Source organism: Peromyscus maniculatus, chromosome 2, assembly GCF_049852395.1.
Source record: "Peromyscus maniculatus bairdii isolate BWxNUB_F1_BW_parent chromosome 2, HU_Pman_BW_mat_3.1, whole genome shotgun sequence".
Taxonomy (NCBI): Eukaryota; Metazoa; Chordata; class Mammalia; order Rodentia; family Cricetidae; genus Peromyscus; species Peromyscus maniculatus.
Window position 1 is genome coordinate 168,650,592 of NC_134853.1, and position 19,693 is coordinate 168,670,284.

Sequence of the window (19,693 nt, forward strand, 5' to 3'; positions counted from 1 at the left end):
GCCGATAAGCCACAAGCCATGTGGCAAGGTATAGATTTATGGAAATGGATTAATTTAAGCTATAAGAACAGTTAGCAAGAAGCCTGCCACGGCCATACAGTTCGTAAGCAATATAAGTCTCTGTGTTTACTTGGTTGGGTCTGAGCAGCTGTGAGCCTTGTGGGTGAGAGAGATTTGTCCTGACTGTGGGCCAGGCAGAAAAACTCTAGCTACAAAGGGCTGTTTTTTATTTAAAGAAATGGGGTAAGAACATGAATGGGGAACATCCTGGAGGAGTTTAGAGGGAGGGGTGAATATAATTGAAATGTATTGTACATGTGTATGAAATGCTAGAAGGGTAACTAAAGGCACTATATTAAAGAGAAGAAGTTAATTCATCAGGGGCCTTGTGACGGACCTGAGCTTTGGTGGCTTTTCTGGGCCCATGGTAGATCTTTATGAGATGGACAAGTCTCAGATGCACCAGCACGTAATCAAATACCAAGGCAACCAAGGGAGGAAGGAAGATGGCAAGCCAGGCAAAGGAGTCATCCGGGCCACTCAAAGATTTGTGCCAAGTCCAAGCTCCCAGGGAAAAAAAACTGATGATGAGTCAAATGTGCTGCTGGGCCCCTGGAAGCTGCTAAACCCCACGTGACCGAAGGGCTGACAGGGCTACCGAGGTGGAGAGCTGTTTCCTTGGGTATACTGTACACATTTCTGTAACGACTGTTCGCTCAGCTCAGGACGCTGTCAGAGCCAATTATGGACAACAGAGAGGCAACAGCTATGGCCAGTGTGTCTGCCAGAGACTGTCAGAAATGGGGAGCTGGCTTGAGTGACGGCACAGCAGGCAAGAGTGTGGCCCCACTCTCCCTTAGCCCCAAGCCAGGCCGAGAAAGGTGACTCCCTCAGGAGTAGATGTGCAGTGATCCCACAGCAGTGATCTCCTGCGTGACATGCTGTCAACATGTCAGGCAAGATGTGTCTGCTGGTGCAATAGTGGTATGACCACTGTAGGTGAAACCAACTGTTTTCTGACTGAATTTAAGGTTCACTCCATGGTGGAAACTAACATATAGTGCTTTAAATCAAGGCTACAGAGATCACAGGCCCTAGTAAGGCCACGGTTGCTCTTTTTAGTAAAGGGATGTGATGTGGAATTGCCTTCCACACCTGTGTGCTCACACCTAGAGACTGCTGCTGCTGTCAGCCTCAGTTGTGGAGGGAAACTTATTTTCTTCAGTGGTCAGTGGTTACTGTTGAGACTCATAACTACTTGCTGAGAATGAGTGACTGCTGCTGTGACATGGAGGCCCAATTCTCAGCCATTGGTAGAAGAAATAATCAGGTATCAACGGCTTCCCCTCCAAGGCTGAGGGAGCACTACAGAAGAAAAGGGGGGATGTACAAGGCAGAAAATGTGGAGTGTTGTGGAGCTATGTCCTCTTAATTCAAACATTTCCTCTCAGGAGGATGGAGATGCACAAGACTCGGAATCTTAAGAAACTTACCAGGCTAGGAAAGCTAGTCACACTTACACAAGACTAAGCCCTTGTCTGAGGAGAGCACCTCATTGGTGGAGCAGCCAGCTAGTTGTGCAGTGAGCTCTGAGAATGCAGCTTTTGTGAGTTGTCACTTGTCTGAGATGCTTGTGGTGATGCTGCTGCCCAAGTCAGACACGTTCAGATAAGTTACCCTCATGCCTATCCCCTTAAGTGACCCCAATAAGCTCATTGGTTCAACAAGACAGACTTGGCTGAATTTCTTTGGTCTGTTGGTGACCTTGGGGTGATTAGACATCTGTCTGTCTATTCATGTGTTCCTAGGAAGTCACACAATTTTGCTTTTCATGGACTTACAGAGAACAACAGAGGATGGGTGTTACTACAAAGATAGAAAGTAACAAAATTCTCAGTGGCCTCCAAGAAGGAAGGAGCTGTGTTCAGTAATCAGGATGCTCCTGTCAATGGGACATCAGCCAGAAGGCAGGTGGCTGGGCCGGGATCTAAGAACCCAAGGAAGAAAACCAGCAGGATTAGAATCACCCAGCATGCCCAGCTTCTCCTCTTGTCCCTTTAGAGCTGAAGCATAAGGCACTTTACAGGTTGTCTTGTCCTTTGAAGGACCTGGAGTTTCTACCATGGCAACTCAAACCAAAGGTACCCAAGTCACCCACTCCATACATTTCTTAATCCCCATCTGAGTGTCAGGTGGGCCATCCCCCACCCTCCAGCTATGAGCAGATGAGTCTTTCTTAGGCTTGGACTCTGGGTGATGTCTCATAACTGCTCTTGAAATATGGCAGGACAGGGTCTGAAGGAACTCAGGCTACCACAACAAAGGATCACAGGTCAAAGGCACATGTTCCCAGGTCTGGAGGATAGAAGTCAGAGATCAAGGGACTGGTAGATCCCCCCTCCTGATCTTCCTTCTTATCCTCATCCCCTTCCTTTTCTAAATTTATATACACGCATATATACATGCCTGTGTGTGGGCACATGAATGCAGTGCCAGTGGAGTCCAGAAGAAGGTGTCAGGTTCCCTCGAATTGGAGGTACAGGTGGTTGTGAGCTGCCCAGTGAATGTCGGGAACTGAACTCGGATCTTCTGCAAGTGCAGCAATTGCTGTTAAACCCTGAGCCATCTCTCCAGCCCCTGAGAGATTTTTCTTGATGAGGCCTCTTTCTGGTCTGCAGATGGCCACCTCACTTCACTGTGTCCTCACAAGGCAGAAGGAAGAGTGGGGCAGCCATGCATTCCAATCCCTTCCTCTTCTCATCAGGACACTAATCCCATTGTCCCTGGGGCCCTGCCTTATAACCTCACTTAACTGATTACCTCCCACTGCCATCGCACAGAACCAGGGCCACTCAAACAGTCAGACCATTACATCACTGAGTCTCCTTCATGAAGACCCACAGAGACTCACACACATAGACACATACAGTCTCACACACAGAATCACAGGCTCACAAACATACAGACTCACACATATACGCAGCCCACTAAAGTCACATCATGTCACACAACTGAACCACAATGTTCTCTTTCCAACATGCTACAATGCCAATGACCTCCTTGAATGATCCTACAAATGCAGTCACTGGAAATGCCACATCGTTTGGCTGAGTAGCCGTAAGAAAGGGCAGGGAATAGAGCAGTACCATGGTGTCAAGGAGGTCGCAGGGGAGACACTCAACCTGCATGAGAGAGCATCCCTTTCAAGCATGCCCTTAAGACTTGTCTGTGTTCAATTAGTACAAAAGGCCTTGTTAATAACAGGCCTGCATCACTGCTGGATTTGAAATTGATGTCGCTGTAGGAAGTTTCTCAAAAGGCTGTAAGATGCTATTCAATAGTCAAGATAATGATGGCCACAAAATCCCTCATCTTCTAACAGACCACACATCCTCCAGAACCACACAGACCAATGAGAACAGACCAAACCACACTAAGCTCACACCATTAGTGTGCTTGGGAAACAGAGACATTGTAATACCAAGTTACCTATAGGAAAATATGTAGCAGTTTGCAATAAAGGTTTTTCTTTATTTTTTCTCTGAAAATGTATTTTATTTCCAAGTGTGTGTGTGTGTGTGTGTGTGTGTGTGTGTGTGTGTGTGAACATGAGTGCAGTGCCTATGGGGACCAGTAGGGGGCATCTTGGGAACAAGAGCAGAACAGCAGCAGCTGCTGCTGAAGACACCCTGATGAAGAAGGAGCAGAAAAGAATTGTAGGGGGTGACCACAGCATTCTGCACCCTGATGGGGTTTCAGTTACACAAGAGCATGCACTGATCTAAACCTATCAAGTTTACTCAATATCTGCACTCTCACCATATTTAGAGTCTGCCTAACGAAAGAACCATCAGCAACACTTGAACTCCAGATAAAAGTACAACAGGCAAACTGTTTAATGATGAAAGATGAGTTTGACTCACTTTGAGATGAAATTTTTTTAAAAAATGGATAGATTAATAGCCCTGTAACAAAGCAAGTAAGACCTCTTCACATTCTGCATGTTTACAGATTTTTATAATATAATGTTGTGGAGGGTGCTGGAGACACAGCTCAGCAGTCAAGGACACTGGCTGTTCTTGGAGGGAAATGAGTTCCCAGCACTCGTGTTGAGCAGCTAACAAATGCCTGTAACTCCAGCTCCAGGGAATCTAGCGCCCTCTTCTGGACCCCATGGGCACTGTACTCTATGTGCACACACACACACACACACACACACACACACACACACACACACACACAGAGAGAGAGAGAGAGAGAGAGAGAGAGAGAGAGAGAGAGAGAGAGAGGTATACACATACACACAGGCATATAAGTAAAAAGATATTTTTAAAAATCAAGTAAAAATGTTGCAGAAAATATTGGAGATTTATCAAAAGGGTGAAGCAGCCAAAATTGACTGAGATAGGAATCCAGGAGTCCAGATGGACATAAATAAACAAGTGGATAAATAAATAATGCAAGGCAGCACAAGCCCTTCAATATGGCAGGGCACACTAAACAACAAGCAAATTTAGCAAAATCACCATCTGGCAGACATTAGAATAATTGATTCAATAAGAATCATCAATGGAAGCTAAGATAAGTGGGCAAAAGTTTAATGAAAAATAAGGTGTTTATATAGCCCCGAACTGTGAATTAATTGCAAAGGGGAAAACAATTGAGTTTATACTGAAGAAATGAGCAGACGCCATCTTTACAAGGTTGCATTATATTGGCACCTTTGAACCCAATACACATAGAACGACCCTGAGTGACTTGTGTGGGTTCTACTAAAGAGGCACGTCCTGAATGTTGGCATACGGAAGCCCCTGGTGACCCACAGCAAAGTGGGTACTACAGAGTGAAGCTGAGCTTGAGTCTGGCGCCTTAGACCACTCGGCCAAAGCCTTTAAAATGCTGGGCTGTGGCTTAAGAGATGACTCGGTGGGTGAGAGCATTGGCCGCTCTTCCACAGGACCCGGGTTCGGTTCCCAGAGCCCACACTTTGGTTCCCGACTGCCTGTAACTGCAATCCCGGGGGAGTTGATGCCTTCTGTGACCTCTACAGGCACTGGCCACATGTGGTGCCCAAGCACACATGCTGTCGAAGTAAATGAATAGTTTGAAAAGTGCCAGTGTCACTGGCGACACAGGACCTTTTCCAGATGAATAGGTATTTCACAGAGACCCTGGCTGGGTCCTGGAACAGGTGCTAAGCATTAGTAAATACTGTCCTTATTGCATTTTGCTGTAAAGGACACAGGAGTGAAGCTTATGGGTTGGTTAACTATGTTGCCTCAGGCTTATTTTTCTGATTTTTGACCACTGCAGTGGGTTGCGCTTGAGACTTATAATTCTTAGGATGTACACACTGAAATCTTTTGGATTACTGAGTGTCATGTCTGAACCTTTCTTTCCAAATGTTCAGGTGCATTCACACACACACACACACACACACACACACACACACACACACACACAAAGGTGGAAACATGGTTTAGGGACCAGCTCTACATGTAGTGAGCTTGCCATGTGAGTTCAAGGATCTGAGTTTGATATCTAGATTTCATGCAAAAAAGGAAATCCAGGCATGGTGGTGAATGCTGGTAATCACAGTCCTGGAGAGGTGGACAGGTGGATCCCTATGGCTTGCTAGCCAGCCAAGTACAATTAATGAACTCAATGTGTGAGAGACACTGTCTCAAAAATCAGCTCCTGAGGATGACACTGTCATATATGGACACACTGAGATATGCAACTTCATACACACACATGCACCTGCACATACACAAATACACACATGCACTTGCACACAAACACACACTCACACACACACTACCTGTGTACATACCTCCATGCACACACACATACCTCCATGTACATAAACACACACACACACACACACGCCTGTGTACATGAAATACACCCATAGCATCTGCACACATACAAATATGCACACACACACACACACACACACACACTCACACACACATGTACTCACACAGGTGGGGATCTGGGTGAAGTGCATAAAAGAATTGCTTGTTTTGTTTCTAGAGCTTATCTGAAAATTTTAAATTACATAAAATTAAAGTACCTAAAAGATCAAAAGGCCAGACTGTCAGAATTCTCTGATTTTGACCAATCTTTCCTGGTTCAAAACAGAGAGGTGCCTCTGACTCAGAAACCCCTGAGGACTGAGGAACTCCTGGGACCATGTGACCATCCCAAGGAGAGTAACAATTGCAGCGTGAGTTGGTGTGCTGAGCAGCAGATAGAGGGCACTCTTGGGCTGATGCCTGCGGTTTCCCTTCCCTTCACTCCAGCCAGTTCTAACAGATTGTCACTGACAGAGGACCAGCTTCTCTCAGAGTGCGCCAAGGAACAGACCTGACAGCCGCCTCCCCCATCTCGCTCTGGAACCACCATCAAAGATGCAATTAATAAGCCAAGGGCGAGACTCCTCTTTCTCACACAGCCTCAGATATGAATCAACCCCAAAGTGTTAATAGATCACCCGCTATCTCTATGACCAAATACAATTTGCATTTGAGATGACATCTGCAATATTTTAAAAGCTCAAGTCTAAAACAACAAACTTGGCAGCTTTTCTGAGTAGCAATTAACACAGTGACTAATCCCATCAAGGAGACAGTAATTGGCGTGGAGATCCCCCCTCACACCAGCAGCAGGTTGAGAAACTTAATCCTAACCTCCTTTTAACAGTGTAGACTCCGGAGCCTCTCTGCTCATCAAGGAAACAAACGCAATTATTAAGGACAAGGGTAATTACCCTCCGGCTCCAACAACAACAACAAAGGCGTGAGTAAGAGCAGGCGTGTGGGAGGGTGGGCTTGGATCACAGGGAACGCTCTTTATGCTACAGCCAGACCAGGTAGGCTATGGTACCTCTGCCTCCGACCCCGCTCAGGACAGACGGACAGCACCAGCCCTGGTGCAGCTTCCTCTGCAAAGACCCCAAGTGCTGATCCACTCAGGGAAGAGAGTAGAGCATGATGTGTGGGGCGCGGGCTGCAGCCTGCAGAAGGGCTGGACAGTGTGACTAGAGCTCTGCTGGCTCATCCCAGCATACTTAATCCAGTTACTTACTCCAAGCAGATACTCTTCCCCGATCTGCTGGCATCCCTCCTCTCCTTCCAGCCCTTGGGGAACACAGAGCCCCGTGAGTTTTTGCCCTGAACCACAACAGCACACATAGAGGGCCGGACACCAACTGATTCCTGCAGGTTGGCACCCTCCACGGAACCACGTGTTCTGGGTTATTAGATTAACATCATGACCAAACCTTGGGGAGGATGGGGTTTATTCATCTTTCAATGTACAGTCCAAAGCTGAGGGAAGTCAGGGCAGGAACCTGGCTGGAGTCAGGACTGATGCAAAGCCCATGGAGCAATGCTGATGACTGGCTTGCTTTCCATGACATGCTCAGCCTGCTTTCTCATACACCCAAGAATCACAGGGGCGGCGACACTCACCATGGGATGGGTCTTCCCTCATCAATCACTAATTAATCTGACAGAGGCATTCGCTCAGTTGAAGGTCCCTCTTCCTAGGTGACTCTAGCATGTGTCCAGCTGGCAAAAACCAACCAGGACTCACAGAGTTCTTGAGGCTCTTGCTTGATGAAGCCTGTGTCTTTTGGTACATGAGGAGACAGACAGGAGAATTCTAGCAACAACTTCCCAAGCTCTTGGAAGCTCAACATCACCCGGTACTACAGGGGTAAAGGGAGAGAGGCTCTCACTGTGCCCATTCAGCTGACCATAACTCTAGAACTTCTAGTGAGGTTTGGGATGTATCTTTGTTGACGATGAATGAATGGATGATGGCGAAATGAATGTGCACATGGATAAACACAAAAACAAACCAACTGTGGTCAGCCTGGACTAGCGTCCTTGTTAGAAAAACAAGTGGAGCTAGCAAAACAGAGGCAACGTGGATGTCAGCAGGACCTGTAAGAGCACCCACCGTCATGTGCTGTTGGCCACAGCAGGACCAGGCACAAGAGAAGGGGACTCCATTTCTGAATGCATATGCTACCCTGTGTACAATAGATGAGGTAGCACTTGATTGAGCATGGAAACATCTCACTCACAGGTTGGTACCACCTTGGTACCAACCCTTAGTAACACCCTAGTTTTCGGCTAGTAGCAGAAGGTGGGAACTGCTAGCTGAGGGGATGCCTGGGCCTGGGAAGATAGGCAGGTGGCTTTGAGAAGTCCTTCAGCATAGAGTGGGAAGGGCTCAGATCTCATGAAGATGGGGAGCGCTATAAGCAGATCTCAAATCCTCAAGGAGAATCAGAGAGAGAAGGGAGAAAGAAAGAGAGGGGAGGGGAGGGGAGGGGAGGGGAGGGGAGGGGAGGGGAGGGGAGGATACAAACCAGGAATTTGGTCAGGGGAGGGAATGAGGGAGGACATCCAGAGCAAGGTGTTGTAGACACCTTGCCCCTGGCTTCATCACACTTAGGAATAGGGTTGATTGTCCAACCCATTCACTAGAGGTGGACCTCATCACTAAGGTGGCCACTAAGCTGTTGGTGGTGGTGCAGGATGAAAGTAGGCGGGGCTTTCAGACAGTGCATGCATTTGTGTTGGTATGAAGCCCACCTGTTGAAGAGAAGCAGGAACGCTGAGCCGTGGTGCTTCCTCGAGTCTGGAATAGCTGGGATGGGAGAGTGGTGTGCCAATCTCCTCTTCTGTTTTTACATGAGCATGGAAACTCATCGCTGTTGGCACCAGCCACATGGCACCTCAGACATTTTCTGGGCAGCCCTGGTGTCATCCAGAGTCATCTTCTATGGCAAACATGTCTTCTCTCCAATTAGAAGGAAAGCCCCTTCCTGGTGGGAACTGGGAATTACCCATCACTAACGTCTATACAGAGTCCAGCAAGGTACCAGGTGCAGTCACAATGCAGTGACTGCTAGTGTGGACACTTACACTGCAGCTACCAATCAGAACACATCAGCCCAGAACTCCCTCCTCGAGTCCCGTCCTGAGGCTGACATGACACACAGGTGCCCTCAGTGCTCAGGTTTTGTAGAAGCGCCTGTCAGAGTCATGGAAAAGGAGCCAGTTACATCTGAGCCCCAGGGGCAGCCAAAGAATCAGTGGGCTACAGAAGGCACAACCCCCGGAAACCACATCCACAGAGGGAGGGGCTATTTGGGCTGGAATTAATAACTCAAGAACTCAAGAAGAGTCTTAAAAAAGCATGCTTCTCCACCATCTGCTACTCTGGAAATTGACAGAATTTGAAGACTGATAGAAGTTGATATTGGTTTAAAAAAGGAAAAACCCTGGGAAACCCCACATTCAGAGATCAAACAAGAACAGTGTCGTAAGTGGGGACATAAAAACTGACTTTCAGAAGTCAACAATATGCAGAAATCCCACTTACAGTTCCAACAAAGATAAAATATGCAGGAGTAAACTTACTGGGTATGTGTGAAACTTCTAAGAAGAAAATGTGCAAACTAACACAAAGCATGAACGTGCTCTTGAAGACATGGGTAGGTAAGAGCTGTTCTTGGATGAGTGACTCAATGTCCTAAGGAGACCACTTGTCCTTGAACTGATTTACAAATTGAATTCCATCCATGGAGCTACACAAATCAATACTAAAAGTTCATGCAGGAAAATAAACTTTAAGAATATCTTGAAAAACAGTGAGAAGTATAAGTGTCACTCTGGTGTCTCAGAAGCACAGCTCCTCTCAGACACTGCCACAAGGCAGCCATAATTAAAGCAGCAACTCCCCTGCCTGAGATGTGGAGCAGAAAACTAAGGGTGGGTGCTCACCCAACTGCAGTTGGAAGGTCAGTGTAGACCAAGTGCAGCTCTCAGGCCACTGCTAGGACCATGATTGGCACAAGACACCCCAAGACCAAGTTCTCAGCACAGAGGAGATTTATTTGCTTCCGAGGGACAAAGGCAGGGAATAGAGACGAAGACAGGGGGTGGAGGATGACGGAGAAGGTGAATAAACAAGGGAGAAGGGATGTTTGCCCCAGAGGGACAGAGGACTGCCTCTGGACAGAGAGGAGACAGGCGTGACCCGTAGGCAAATGAGTTTATAAAGGGAAACCCTGTGTTAGGATGAGGTGGTTGATTTTGATTGGATATGTTAATCAGGTTAGTCACAGGGGGCTCTTGATTGCTGGACTTCGATACTCTGATAGCTGGACCTTGGCAGTCAGCCTCAGGGGGAGGACGTGGCTAAATAAGGGAATAGACCTTGGTGGCTGGCTTTATGAGTGTAATCTACTGGTTTTTAGCAAGGAAGAGGAAATCTGGGAAGGGCAAGGCCTGCCAGAGCCATGTTTGCCATGCTCAGGTCTGCGAGAGCCCCTTCGGAAGTGATGGGGTTGTTCGTTTGTTTGTTAATAACTGTTGCGCCGGGCGGTGGTGGCACACGCCTTTAATCCCAGCACTCGGGAGGCAGAGGCAGGCGGATCTCTGTGAGTTCGAGGCCAGCCTGGGCTATCAAGTGAGTTCCAGGAAAGGCGCAAAGCTATACAGAGAAACCCTGTCTCGAAAAACCAAAAAAAAAAAAAAATAATAAAAAAATAACTGTTGCTAGGACAACATGCTAACAATTAAGAAAAAGATAAAATTAGATCCACACACACCTCACAACAAACCAGAGCATAAACCCCAAGTTAGTCAAAGTTGCAAATTTTAAAAGAGGAAACTACAGAAATACTAGAAAAATGTATCAATTTCAACAATCTGGGTATAGACCAAAGTTTTCTTACTGTAATGTAAAATTACAAATTCAGGGACAGAGAAAGTCAGTGACATAGGGCTATGTAAAAATAAAGGCCGGGTGGTGGTGGCACACGCCTTTAATCTCAGCACTCAGGAGGCAGAGCCAGGAGGATCTCTGTGAGTTCGAGGCCAGCCTGGTCTACAGAGTGAGTTCCAGGAGAGGTGCAAAACTACACAGAGAAACCCTGTCTCAAAAAACAAACAAACAAATAAATAAATACACAGCAGATGTATGCAATATCAAAGATACAAAAAGAATGAAATAAAAGAATTGGAAAAGGTATCACTATAAACAGGAAGGACACTGGAGTGGCTACATCAGTGTCTCAACACTTAAAAACAAAGGATGTTACCAGATACAAGAAGAATCACCTCACAGAGTTGAAGAGGTCCATTCAGTTCTTTGGGAGGTTGTAACAATCACACACACACACACACACACACACACACACACACACACACACCCCAGATATCAGCAACAACCACACAAAGAAGAAAACTAACCGAGTTGGGCAATTCAACTACAGTCCTTGGAGACTTCAAAGCTCTGATTTCAATAATGAATAGAACAAATAAAATGCTGACCAGGAAACGACAAAAGGCCTGAAGCGCACAGTCATCACAACCACAAACCTAGCACACATCTCTAGAATGCAAAAGAACAACTTTGGGCATGGTCATTGCTGTAAAGCATAGGGGTCTCTGAAGAGTATTGCCAGGGAGTCGAACAATCTTCCTTCTGGGCATACACTCAAGGGAGATTAAATCAACACTTCACAAAGACACTGAGGCGTCATGTTCACGGCAGCCTTAACCACAGTATCAGTATGTGAAGGTGACCTGAGCATCTGTTAGAGGATAAAGAGAGCATGATGTGCATGCACATGTTCACATATATGAGAATACTAGTCAGCCCTAAACATAGAATGAGTCTTTCCAATTGCCCCAACATGGATGGTGTATGTGTCAGGGGATAATAAAGAGGCCACTGACAGAAGATGTCAGTGATGTCACCTACACACGCAACCTAAAACCTCCAAATATACAGAAACAGAGAATTCAACAATGATTGACAGTGGTGGGAAGTGGGAGGAAGGACTGAGGGATGTAGGTCTAAGAATCAAAGGCAGCAGATGTAAAGCATGAATATAAGTCTAGAGATTTCTGTGTACACCAAGAGGACCTCGGGCAATAAAAATCGTGTTGTACATGGATTCATATATAAGGAGTAGATTGTTAGCTACTCTTTATTGTGTGTGCATTCTCTCTCTCTCTCTCTCTCTCTCTCTCTCTCTCTCTCTGTATGTGTATGTGTATCTCTCTCTCTCTCTCTCTCACACACACACACACAGGCACACACAAATAAGTAATGAAGAAATTATAATGATGAGTAAATGATATTTATTCTAGGAACTCAAGGTTGGTTTAGCTCCTAAAAACTGACTTAAGTCTTATGTCACAACTAGTGGACTAAACACAAAGGTGTGTGACAATCTGAACAGGCACAGAAGAAGCATTTGTAGAGCCTGATAGGTTTTGATGAGAAAAAGCTTCCACTAGAAGATTGCTTCCTCAGCCCTAAAAGGGCACCTACCAAACCTCTGAGGCTTACGTTGTCCTGAGAGGTGAGACATGAGGGTTTCCCTCTAGGCCAAGAGCAAACAAAGACGTCCACTCTCACCACCTCTCTGCTCAGCAAGGCTTCGGAGGCTCCCATCAGAAAAACAGTGGACATCCAAAGTGTACGACAAAAAATAAAAACTGAGTCTCTTTACAGACGTGATCTTTGACAGAGGAAAGCCCGAAGAAATCTACTAAAACCTGTTAAAGCTAATAAATGGATTCCCCAAGATGCAGGAAGCATGGTCAAGCCAGAGAACCCAGTTGTACTCTTATGTAACTTTGATGAAATATCAGCAAATGAAACTCATAAAAACACCCCCATTCACAAACGCATCAAAACTACAGAATACTCAGGGACTGAGGAAAACACACGGCACTGAGCAAATAAACAATATGCTACTGTTTATGACCCAAAGGGCTCACGGTGAGATGGCGGAACTCCCCACACTGCTTTGTGACACAGGCATCCCTAGCTGAATGCCTTCTGACCACTCTGTGGGCACTGCCATGCTGATTCCAAAGTTCATATTATAATCACAAGGGATACAGAACAGCAAAAGCAATATTTTAAAAAAGAACAACCATGCTGGGGGAATGGCTGAGTGTATAAACTGCTTACTGCACAACATGACCACCTGAGTTCAAATCCCTAACATTTACATAAGAAGCTGGACAAACCAAGTGCCAAGGAAATGGGAGAGTTCCTGGAGCTGGCCAGCCCACTGGTCTAGACAATCTGTAAGCTCCAGGTTCAGGGACAGCCCCTGTCTCAAAGGGTGGAGAGTCACTGAGGAAGACCCCAGACATCCCCCTCTGGCCTCCACATGCAGGTCATCTGCACACTGCACACGTATGTACATATCCTGCACACATATGTACTTACCGCCCCCCATAGCATTTGTGCTTCCCAAGTTCAAAACTGACTACGAAACATGTAAAACTTATACCAGGACAGACATACAGAGCTAAGAGGCCAGAGACGAAGCCCTGTCTCTGCCAACCCGACTTTCAACAAGACGCTAACACCAACCAGTCACAAAGAAGAGACTTTTCTCTCTTAACCATGGAGCCGGGGCAGATATCTGCCGGACAAAAGCCTTAGACGCTGACTTCACACCACGTGCCGAAGCTGACCGCGCTGATGGCTTGATGGCCAAGTGCAAGGGCCGAGACATTTGTAAGAGACAGTGGTGCCAATCTTCAGGACCCAAACACTCAACATTTGTGATACCAAAGCACAGACAACAAAATTAAAAATAGATACATTGGACTCCATCAAAAGAACTTCTGTGCCTCAAAGGCAACAGAAGAGGAAGAGGATGAAGAGGAGGAAGACAAGGAGGATGGAGACGAGGAAAACAACCCAACGAATAGGAGAAACATTCTCAAATCATGTGGCTAGTAATGAACTTATATCTTTTGACTTCTCAAAGAGTTCCAACAACTTGATCATAAAAAGCTGATAAAGAAGAAAGAATTGGCAAAGAATCAGAACAAGCATTTCTCCAAGGAAGATATGCAAATACCCACAAAGAACTCGGGAGTCAACTGCCCCCAGGGACAGGCTATCAAACTTATGGTGGGATGTCACAGTGCACTCTGTGACAGCATGAAAGTGTCAGTCAGCAACCACGGCTGAAAAATGGGATTGTACCTGCCACTGATGGATGTGTGAATGGGGGACCTCCACTTGGAAAATAGTCCTGGCCTGGCCATTCCTCACATATAAGTACTGAGCAACTACGTGCCCCAGCCAGTCCACCTCAAGGTGAAAACAGCACAGATGGCCATCATCTGAGGAGTGGATGGACAGCTTCTGCTGGATCTGCACGACCAGGCTTTAGTTGAGCAGGTTAAGGAATTAAGTGGGCTGGGGAGAAGGCTCAGTTGGTAAAGTGCTTGTCACGGAAGTGTGAGGACACAAGTGTGATTCCCAGCACTCACATAAAGAACCAGGCACGGTGGCTGGTGCTTGGAATCCCAGAGCTTGGGAGGCTGATAGACAGGTAGATCCCTGAGCTCACTGGCCACCAGCCCATCCCTAATCAGTTAGATTTAGGTCACAGTGAGAAACTCTGTCTCAAAAAATAGGGTGGATAGTGCCTGAATAATGATATCTGAGGTTGACTTCCGGCCTATACACACGCACATGCTTTCACACACACACACACACACACACACACACACACACACACACACACAATTATAAAGGAATAAAGTACTGATAAATGCTACAACCTGCATGGACCTAGTAAAACATTATGCTAAGGCCAACAAGCTGGCCCTGTGGGTAAGTCTGCCTGCCACCTAGACTGACCACCTGAGTTTAAATCCCAGGTCCAACATGGTAGAAAGAGAGAACTGACTCCAAACGTCATTCTCTGACTTCTACACATGTGCCATGGCACATGCATACATATGTGTGTGCGTGTATTAGATACATATACATTAAATAAATAATGTATCTAAAATAAATAAAATGTAACAAAAATAATGCCACAAAAGGAAGTCAGTCTTCTATTACATAATTTAATTTATACAAAAGTTCACAACAGAGAGCTGGGGGTGTGGTTCAGTGCGTGAAATGTCCACCAGGAGGATCCCTATTTCAGATCCTTAGCACACACCTGTAGCCCCAGAGCTGGGGCGATGGTGCCAGGCAGATCCCTGGAGCTCACTGGCCGGCCAGCCTAGGCAAATCAGTGAGCTCTGGGCTCAGTGAAAGTCCCTGTCTCAAATGGTAGGGTGGGGAGCAATGAGGAAGACATCCACTATCCACTTCTGACCCTCCCACAAACACACAGGTGTGCACAGACGCACACACACCACAACACACCATGCATATAACACACTCAACAAATTTAAGTTCACAATAAGGGTTGTGAATTTAAATTAAATTAATATTGAAGGTAGATTAACGGCTGCATAGGGTTGGGGGTAGGACTGAGGATGGGGGGACTGTACAGTGACAGTAAGTGACGTGGGGTATTTCCCTAAAGTGACGAAAACGTTAATAGTAGCCTTATCTGTGACTACACTACAACCCATCTCACGCGTGCACTTTAATGGGTGGATTAAAGGATGGGAAATGGCTAAGCACTTAAGAGCACTGGCTCAGAGGACCCAGGTTCAGTTCCCAGGACCTACATGGCAGCTCACAGGCATCTGTAACTCCAGTTCCAGGACCTCTGACGCCCTCTTCTGGCCTCTGTAGGGGATGAAGCACACACGTGGTGTACAGACATACATGTGCGCAAAACACCCACACACATAAAACAAAATAAGTGATCTAAATGTGTGGATTATACAGTAGATAAGTTATACTACAATAAAATCGCTCATAAAACTGCTTTCAGTTTGACAAGAAACATGATAATCATAAACTCCCCAAGTATCACTTCATAAGATATTTATCAGGTTTTTTTTTTGTTCTGTTTTTAAGCCAGAAAATACAGGAAGTGCAGGAGCCTGTCAGGTCGTCCTAATCAAGCGATCGATCAGGTAACACCAACCAGGAAGAAGGCAGTAGGTACCAGGAACCCCAGAAAAGATGGACTGAAAACAGCTCACATTCCCTGTGTGGTGCACTGAGCAACGTTATGTGACCGGATCCAACCACAAGAAAGTGTCAAACAGACCAGAAGCAAGGGGGCATTTTACAAATACCATTATTCCCCAAAGGTTCGACTCCAGACAGAGAATCTGGCTTTCAAGATCAAGGAAATGTGATAACTCAACAAAGCTGTCACCCTGGCTGGACTCCTGGACCAAAATCCAAGACAGCAACCTCCTTCATCTGCCGTGAAGAACATTAATGGGGCAATTGATATGGAGATTAAATAATGATGATGTATCAATGTTAACTTCCCAATTTTGTTATTAATCATGCTCTGTGAACAAGAGCTTCGTGGGCCTTCGGAAATATCAGGAGGGAAGTCCCGGTGGGTGGGTCTGGAGGCCCATCCAAGAGAAGGCAGCTCCCACTTGTTCCCCTAGCAACCCTGCAGGGCGAGAATCTTGGGTGAAGGTGAGCTTGTACTCAGCTGGGAAAAGGAAGGAGGGAAACCAAGGCCTCTCTCTTGTGGGAAGGAAGTCAATGAGGAAGACTGACAAGTGGAAATGTGTGTCAACAGGAAGTCAGCACTTCAGAGGAAAGAAGGTCAAAGGTGAGGATGAAATGGGGTGGCCAGGGAGGGAGACTGAGTGAGGACCAGAGGGAACCAGGGAAGCTCTGGGTATCGGGACATTGGCACCAGTCAGAAACAACAGCCTAGAGACGGCTGGATGAAACGCCTGCCACCTACACCCTGGAGATCCTGGAAGATGCCCGCTTGGCCAGTGAGCTAGGAGTGACTGGTAGTGAGACCACAGAGGTGTGGGGACTCTGAGGTGGTGCCGGGAGCACCCCAGGCGTTTGAATAAAGGACTGACATTAAAGGAACAGGACCCAGATTCTGTTAGGTACTCTGGCTGCCTGCAGCTCCCATTGCATTGCAAGAGGTGATTCCTGAAAGTCAGGGTCCCACCCGAGAGCAGGTGGCAGGTGGCTTTGTGGGGCGCCTAAGGCACACACCCCAATGGTCAGGGTCAGCACACACACAGTCCTGCTTAGACACTGCATTGCTGGGTCTGGGACTCATCACGGACAAGGGACTTACTGAGACAGTCCTGCACTGTCATCCACGCTGTGACACTGTGCTGGATGTGAGCTGTCCTGCCGAATGCTGCCAAAGGAATTTAACAAGATTGCTGCCTCCCCTCTGTCTTCCCACCAAGGAAACAGCATCACTGAGACAGTCAGGGACAAGCTGACCACAGAGGCCAGCCCTGCAAAGCCTTTCTTTCCTCTGTCCTCACCCCACCCAAGACCACACTGAATACTGGCTCCCGGAAGCCCAACCATTTCCTCGGGACCCAGGAAGCCATCAATCCTCAGGATATGCCGTGCAGCCGTGAAAGGAAAGCCGTGACTGACAGATCAGGAAGGGGATTGGTCTTCAGTGTAATCCGGGTCCACAGAGACCTCAGAACAGAAAATCTGCTCTGACCCACCCAGACAGTGGACCAGCAGGATGGCATGGTCAGACAAAACCAACCCCAACCTAGTTCCACAGGGCAGCCCTCGTTTGCATGGCGGGGAGGTCATGATGGGAAGTTACATGCAAAGTGGCTCACCCTAACCTTCTATGGATGCCTCCACAGTGGACTTGTCCAGTCCCCCGCTAGTCCCCAGCCAGGCACTGGCAGAACTGCTGTTACTGCTTGCTCACTGTACTCCACTACACACAGTAAGCTTCTCTTTCTTCTCTTTCAGTTCTGGTCAAGTGGGTAGATCTTACCACAGACCACGTCAGCCAGGAGGAATGTCTGCATGCATGAAGTGGGCTTCCCACAACTGCTTATGGCTGAGGCCTTGTCTTTGGAAACCCCAATGATGCTTTTTCAGGACTACTGAAAGAACCCTGCCAGTCCCAACCTAGAGGGGAAAAAACCCTTCCCCTCCCTCCTGTTGTAGCCACATCTAGTTTACTATCCAAGTTGACATCATGCTTAACCTTCCAGGAAGTACATATTTCTGCAGTTCAGAATGGGTAGATAGATGAATGGAAATACAGACAGAAATAGATGACGATAGATAGATAGATAGATAGATAGATAGATAGATAGATAGATAGATAGATAATTCACTCTATTTCTTTTCTATTCTCCAAGGTTTATAACACAATGCCAGGCAACCATGCCCTGTTTAACACATACTTATAAACTTCAAGATAATGAAATATTTTCTGAGACATCATTAGAAAAAAAATGACTGAAATGAGATAATAAAAGCTCTGCCTTACGTACCAAGTTTGAACTTTCTCTAGAAACTTTTTTGAACAGACTTTGTAATTAATGCCTTTTCATCATGACTCAGAACTGGAATCAAAATATTAACACAGCAGTCTGGCGGTCTACCCTCGCAATGCTGAATGCATCCTGGTAAATAATTCCTGCTTATAATGGCATGCTGTAGATTTAAATCTTACCGCAGACATGAAAAAGGACAGTTAAATCAACTTTGTCCATTTAAATATCATTTTCCGATATCTAGAACCCATCTCTTTATTGCTCAACAACCCTTAGCAATTTCTTCTGCCCTCGTTTATTTCTGGTTCCCAGGGGAATCCTGTCTGATTTATTGGAAATTAGTTCTCACAGCTAGTAAATGCTTGAAACTGTTTTCATATAAATCACTCTAAAATCTGTGAGAGCACTGAAGCCGGGCTAGAATGATCTCTTCCAGTAACACTGAGCATAGCCACACCCTCTGTCCTGCTGACAAGCTTGCACATTCCCTGTGGGAGTGCCCTGGGCACTAAGGACACCAGCCCCTCTCCCTCCCCACTTGTATCTTCTATCTGTGGACAGTGATCACTTACATATTAGATATTGGCAAGCCAGCTTCTCTTGAGGCCAGCTGTCCCTGGGAACATCAGGATACCCAGGACAATGTGAAAGAGCCATCTATGGTGGGAGAATGTCACATTTCCTGTGTCCACCAGCTTGTGTTGGCCTCCATCTGTGAGGACAGGTTCAGCTCTGTTGTAGTAACAAAGAGGGCTTATTTACTGATACTACTGAATGGCCCTGGGAGCTCTGCTGGGGAGTGTGGAGCTCTCGGAGCTACAGTGATAGAAGCTTGGCTGCACACATACTTCAAAATGGTCAGGGCACGAAAAGGAATGTGGGGGGAAGGGGAGAGAGTGAGACTCCAACTTCAACCATTTGAAAAGTGCCCATTCACTTCCACTCATCTGTCACTGGCTAAACCAAGAGGCACAGCCATGCCAACAACACAAGGTTGGGAGGAGGGGAAGTCTCCCCGTGTTTGGAAGGTGGATGGACCAATACCTGTCTGGCAGCCAAGCCCTCCTCCCTGTGGTGGGTCAGGTGGCTGGGTATGTTCTACCCTATACCTAGAAAACTCCCTCCAGGCCAGCACACAGGACCCCACTCTGAGAACCGTGGCAGCTCCCACACAGTTCTGGGCGAGATTTCTGATGTTCTTCATAGGAATCAATCTAAAAAACAAATGGTTGTTATCAGAATAACTCCTGGGAATAGACAAGGCTCTTCAAATTGACAAAGCAAAGAAGCCTCGAAGGCACAAGTGGGAACTAGAAATCACACAACTCAAACACTCTCAGAAGAAGCGAAGAGCCAAATATTTCTCTTAGCCCCGAGCCCCTTCAGGGGCTCAGAGAAGGTGGGGTCAGCCGAGGGACAGCTGGACCGAGCTAGCGGCTTTATTTCTT

The 19,693-nt window shown here is 46.6% G+C and overlaps 1 protein-coding gene and 1 long non-coding RNA gene across 14 annotated transcripts in view; one reads left to right on the forward strand and one right to left on the reverse strand.

Annotated features, from left to right (window-relative positions):
* The window catches only part of Camta1 (calmodulin binding transcription activator 1), an 862,623-nt gene that overhangs the window by 433,695 nt on the left and 409,235 nt on the right, over positions 1–19,693 (reverse strand). The window lies entirely within an intron of this gene.
* Positions 14,032–16,248, forward strand: LOC121827457 (uncharacterized). Of its 2 annotated transcripts, none has more exons than XR_013048894.1 (2): positions 14,032–14,247; positions 15,838–16,248. It is a non-coding gene; the product is annotated as an uncharacterized LOC121827457 (long non-coding RNA). The 2 variants fall into 2 exon arrangements; XR_013048895.1 differs by having other exon boundaries at positions 15,842–16,248.